Consider the following 6784-nt stretch of genomic DNA (forward strand, 5'->3'; position numbering starts at 1 on the left):
GCTTTTTTTTTTTTTTTTTTTTTACATAAAGACTCTGGTTTAGTTTTTAAAAAAAAAAATCTCCCCGCACACACCCCAATACTTTTTACAGCGCGTGGGACAAATCCGAAGACAACGGAAGCCAGACATCTCTCTTCCCTTCAGCGATCCAGCGTGCATTATGCATAATATTCATGCTTTTTGAGTTGTGGCTCCCTGAAGGTGTCTCCAGTAGCAGTCCAGCTACCGTCCACCGCCAAAGTCACACCACGCCCATCCTACAGGTTCAGCCATGACGCTTGTCCGAGCGCCTGTGATGGAGGATCCGTGCTCATTTGGACCAAAACCTGTGGGTCCGTATGCCGGGTCGTGAACTTTCTGCGTACGCTGACAATGTAAAAGTATCATCAGCATTCGGGTTAAAAGATTAATGACGTCTAAATTAACGACGCACTCGGGTTAGAAGATTAACAGCGTCTGAATTAACGGCGTGTTCGGGTTAGAAGATTAACGGCGTCTAGATTAACGACGGCTAAAAGCGAAAGAGTTTGTGCTCGTTAAGGAAGATACAGATAAGAAGGGATTCTTTAAAATAATAAAGCGGAAACTTATCTCCCGGCTGCGCACGGTTGGTAGCATTTGTCGAAAGTGCTGAGAGGAACTGCTTTTTGAAATGAGCGTGCGCAAGAGCAACACGCGGATTTGCTGCTATTTTTAGAACGTACAAGAATACATAAGGACTTGGTTTTCGAATAAACTTTCGGAGCTTGACTGTTATATCGGGGTGTGTCTTGACTCCCAACCTCCTCCTAAAAAAAAAAAAAAACAAAAAAAAACCCAAGGGTTTTCTGGCAATAAAAACCCACCACGAGGGGATGGTGTCTCTCCTTTCTTTCTCCTTCCCTAAGAATCTGTACAAAACCTGTGTTGGTCAACGTAACCCTGAATGACCTGCTATATATGTGCCACATATAATTTGCCTGTTATGAAAGTGTAGTATCATACGACTCAATTTAGGCGCCCTGGAATCGGATCTTTACAACCAAGTAACTATTCGTCTAGATCGGGTGCCTCAGATTATAACTCCTGAATGTGCAAAGGGATTGTTCGTCACTTCAAAAACAGACTCTCTGATCCCGGTTCTCCCAAACATCCTTCTCTTTCCCTCTCCAGTTTCACCGAGCTTCTCCTACGTGCTGGACCGGGATCGACTGCTTTTACTATCTACATGCTTGTTCATTCCCTAAATTTGCAACTTCTTTCACACTGTTGATGCCAAGTTTTTGGTCTGCCCTCTCAAGGAATTTTCGAGCAATAACACCTACCTACAGTCAATTTAGAAGAAACGAGTTCAAAATCCTCATCTCAAGCAGGTTTTATCTTTCCCTGCACAAAACACCGGAACAAACGGGTGGGATGAATCAACCTATATCGAATCAGACTCCTTACATTCAACTATAAAATAATAACATCCCTTTAAATTACGTATAAAAGCTTCACTCATGATACTTTTTTAATAGAGCCAACATTAGTTCCAACCCTTGAGGTCTGAGTACTTCAATTCCCATTAAAAGTCAGGGCCCCACCGCCCGGGCAGGTATGTGGGAGCAGAGGTCCATGTGCTGGACAACATTTCTCACCCTGTAACCATCCCAAATTTGAGGTCTGCCAGGATGACTCACATCAGATTTACCTGCTACACCCACAGACTGCTAAAAATACTTCATTCATTCTCCTGCATAATTTGTTTACATTCCTGTGGTTCGTTCCCGATGAAATAACTTCAGGTTTCCGTACCATAAACTATCCTCAAGATTTGAGATGGATGTGTGGGATTCCCCTGGGCGGGGGGAAAAAAAAATCACTTGTTAAATACATCCCGCTGCAGGGGTTGAGCACAAATGCTTTCTAAGAACTTTGTGAAGGCTGCCCAACACCTTCTACAGGCACTACGCTACAGGATTTACAAATCTTCAGCGTTTCGGGCCGTTCTGATGCCGCGCAACTGAAAACTATCCCTCGTTTTCATACGCGCCAAGACTGATTCTGTCTGTTCGCTACTCGCTCGGACACAGCTGCGCTCTGAAGCAGCGTTTCGGATCTGCGCGCTGCATTTTAGATAACAGGACGGAAAAATGAGAGAGAGGGGCTAAACGTTGATCAAGTCAAGCGGCACCGGCTGAGGATCAGATTCTACATTTCTAACGTTTTCTTAGCTCTCTCATCCAACCTCTTGCTCAAATCAGGACCAACTCTGATTTCACATTGTGATGCTGAGGGTCCCCCTTATGGACATTTTTTTTTTTTTTTCCCCTCCTCTTTACGTCAATCTAAACCTCCCTTGTTTCCTTTATACCCATCACGTTTCATTCCCCTGCCATGCATATCCACAAAGGGCCCAGCCCCACCTTCTCCTTGTGTTCACCGACAGTTCAAACTTTTATTTTAGTGCATCCCTTCCTGATCTATGTATGGTGACAACAACTCCTTCTCCGCCCTTTGAGAGGTCAGACTGATGATCCTAGAGATTATCCCATTCAGGGACCGTCCCTTATGTCGTTGTTTCGTAGCCTACACAACGTAGCCTTCATTTTGACTGTGACATTACAGGTACTATAAAACTGACGTACAGAATTATAACTGATCTGCTCCTTATCTACCTCTAGGAAACCAACCAGCATCTTCAGCGTCCGTATTTACACGCGTATTGAAGCACGACAATTCTCTTAAGGCAAGGGCTTACACGCGACAGAAGGAAAACAGTTAATGTGATGCTGCCTTGATGCTGAGCCATGAAGAGTTGGGGTGAGTGCTTGGGAAGCGGGTGAGAAAAAGGAAAACTCAAGACTTTAAAGTGAGGCAGGTTGTGTAATGTCATGTGGGGCAACCAGAGGGAGCTGTGGGGACCAAATACGAGAGGTAGCCCAGCATCCTGTAAACCTATCTACGCGACATCGGTTTCCACCTAGACACCATGAAACGGCATTAACAAAAAAAAAAAAAACAAACTCCAAAACTTGCTGGGGTCGGGCAGAGCACGCAACACATCCTCCAAATCGATTATACATCATTTAAATAATTTCACTTGCTTTCCTGCTCTGAACAATTTTTTTCCTGTATTACCACACATTTCAGTACAGTTCTGGTCTGATAATCCCTTCATTCCCTTCCTTCTGTGCTCCTTCAACATTTATTTCCTCTAAGTTTATCACGCCAGCTGATAATTTGTCGACAGTTCTTGGTGATTTTTCAATATTCAAAATCTAATTTAACCCCAGCTAGGAGTGAAGAAAAACTCCAAGTCCGGCTGTTGTCCTACTTGCGTTTAAGGGGGTTTTCGCTGGTCTGCTAAGCCCTAGAAATGTGTTAGTAAAGACGAAGAAAAGCCGGTGAACCCCCCCGAGGGCACCTGACAAGGCTGGAGAGCAAGAAGCCAGCCAACAATTGCACACGAGGCCATCAGAGGAGAAAATTTCCCCTTTTTACCCAACAAATGTCATCCAAAGACCTTCAGAAAAGGGTCCGTTCTCTTGAGCTGGCAAAAACACTTGGAGAAGACCATCCTTCACCCTGTCCTATATACCGCCCCTGATTTTTTTTTTTTTTTTTCCCAGTAGCTGTAGTTTTGTTAAATTCTGCTCCTTCTGCCATAAATTAGGATTTATAAGGTGTTTCTGGAAACACCCGCCATAATTAAACACCATGGGAACGTTCTGAGGACGGAAAGTGTTTCACAAACACTCATTAACAATTTTTGCCTATGCAAAATAGTTGTATTATGATAATAACCGTAAGTGACGCTGAGCGTTGGGCAATAGCATCGCCTTAAAGGAGACATATCGAGGCCGTTTTCTGGCGGTGTCCTAATTAGACTGCAATTCGCTACGTCAGGTTTTGGATTATTCGACTTTCACTTGTCGTTTGTATAAAACCAGAAATTCAGAGTTCCTAATAGTGTAAAAAAAAAACAAACCAAAACAAAACAAAAAAAAACAACAAACCAAACAGTGGATCTATACGCTAAGACTTTAATTAACTTTTGCTCCCTATCTGGACCCATATTTCTAGTTCCCATTTGCCTAATGGGCAGAATTCTTGCTGATATGTGTTCAGATGATGTCAGCAAGCCGAGGTTCTTTGAAGAGGATGAACGCTGCAGACCGACATCAGCAGAGCAGCCGTCCCCAAGCGTTTTCCTTTGATTTTTTTTTTTTCCTTCATTAGCAAGCGCTCTTGACTCAGCTTTTCAAACAAACTCCTACACTCTGAAGTTGAACAGGTTTGACCGCATAAACCATATCTTAGCTACGCAACAGCCTTTATTACGGCTGTCCCTGCCTTAACACAAGGATATAATTTTTTCTGAAATAATTTAAAATGAATAGGTGCTGACAATATTAACATTCTGTATTGTGGTGGATGCGGTTGCATTACTCTTTGCCCTTTGTTATTTCGTTAGTCACCCTAGAGCACAACACAAAATGGGGGGGATAAAAGAAAATTCTGTATACTACAGCGACATATTATGGGAGAGTTTTGAAAAGAGTTAATTATGTTGTCGTTAAGGGACTGCATCTTAATGTGACAGTGGGGATTCAGTTCCTAGCTCTGTCAGGGATCTCCCAAATGCCACAGAGATCAGAAGAAAGGGGAACCCGCAGGGCTCGGCCAGAGAATGTTTTTGTAGGGGTGAGTTTCAGACAATATATGTGCTTTAACACCCGTGTTTTAAAACCGGCGGGTTTGGGGTGCATCCTCGGAGGATTTCCAGATAGAAATTACCAAAAGGAGTTAGAACTAAGAGACACTGAAAATTTAGGGAGGAGAAGAAGAGAATCTAGACTGTGTTTTCAGCTGTGCTGTGAGCTCCTCTGACACACATGACACTCATCCTGCTTTGTTAGGACCAAATCATGAAAACCGGAGGCTCCCTCTGCCCGTGGCGGGTACCAACAGGCTCAGCGCTACCCCAGGCAGTACTGGTGGACTTAACTGGGCCCCTGTGCACGATGGGCGGCTCCCCCCACACACACACAGAGGCTCCCTCCAGCGGCACAGGCCAGCGGGAGGACCTTGTCCAAGCGCGAGTGCAGCCCATCCATCTTCCCAGAAATCGGTTCACCACGCTCGCTCTTCCCTTCGGAAGGGAATTGAAAAACGTCGAGCATATTCAAATGAATTAAAACCGTCACCGTCATGGTAATTATGACATAATGCATTTCTGACATTCATTATTCTTATTTGATGGGGCACCCCTAAAGATCCCCCGGGCTGTTGAGCTTATCAGGAATATTCTGGAGACATCAGGAAACGAGATTTCAAAGCTGTTCACCAACATCTGTTAGTGTGTTATGCATGGAAATTATTTTATGTTAACAGGAATAATATCCTAGTGGATTTAGACTGCTCTGACCTCACGCAGAATGGAAGATGTAAAACACTTATTTAATCAACGCCTCATTTTAAGCTTCATAATAGGACATGGCTTCATTTTTATTTCAAAGATAACTCTGTGGATGGCTTTGCTCTTTAAAGTGTTTGCACCAGATACTTTCTCTGTCTTAAGAATATATCTGTAAGCCTCATTAACATGATATCAGATGGAAAAAAAAAAAAAAAAAAAAAAAAAAAAAAAAAAACACAAGCCCTGGTCTTTCTAGTGATTTACGTAGGCATGGAGACTAGATGTTAACTCGTATTTCCAACAAGGAAAATAAAACTTGTGTGTGCTGACACACCGCGCCACTGACATCTCTCGAGCCTCCCTGCGCAATCGTGTTTTTAGCAAAGATAATCTGCCAGAAGTCTATTAATTCTTTGGGTATTTAATTAAATCAGTAGAGCAAAACCAGGAAATTGGAAGATGAAAGAACTTGCAAGTTACCATCTGCATTTTGTATTATTACCCAACTCAGCTTTAGATAATCATAAACAGTGAGCAAAACAATTACTGCAACTACAGGAGTAATACATGCAACGAAGTTTGCTTCATAAGTAATTAAGGCCCTTTACACAAAGGGTGTCTCAGCTCCTCCGGGCAATCGGAGAAAGGGTATAAAGCTCTCTCCGTGCAAGACTCCTCCACCTACTTCTCTTGACTTGTTCTCTCCGGTACACTGAGTAAGTCCGATTTGACAACTATAAAAACCTTGAGTTTAATTTTGCTTTAGCATGAATTTTTGTTACAATCGGGTCGAAATCCTGCATGAGTATTGCGGCTCTCAGAGACATTAGTAAGCATCTTTCTACGGATGTTTTCTATGCTGGATAAAGGGCGCAAAAAATATATATATATATAAAAAAAAAAATAAAAGCAAGGGCTTTTCAAGACTGCTTTGGACTGTTAATTTTATGGGAGAATTAGGAAGTTAAATACCATCTGAAAAAAATATCAGAAAAGCTCCAAAAATTAGATTTTAGCGCTCTTTTTGCATTTTGATTAGGGGATTCAACGGTTGTTACATGGTGGGGGGTGTTTCACAGATTGTGAAAGTATCAAATTCAGTTCGGTGTAGCTATAGACACGCAGTTATTACTGTTGTTCGTTAACTACCAATCCGTAGCTGATTTAATTGGGGTCACAGGCTACACCAAGTCATGATTAGATACTAACTCCGGATCTAAGCTTTCATCTCTAATTATTAAAACTTTGCTAGTAATTTAACGTGTTTTTTACAGAGATTAAATTAAGACTCTTTTCAGGTCAAAGCTATGTTCTAACTTAAGGGTATTTGGGGGGGGGGGGAAACGCAATGAATGTTTTGCCTTTTGGGTTGGGTTTGGTTTGCTTTTTTTTTTTTTTTTT

Source organism: Athene cunicularia, assembly GCF_003259725.1.
Source record: "Athene cunicularia isolate RWA chromosome 25 unlocalized genomic scaffold, athCun1 chr25_part1, whole genome shotgun sequence".
Lineage (NCBI taxonomy): Eukaryota > Metazoa > Chordata > Aves > Strigiformes > Strigidae > Athene > Athene cunicularia.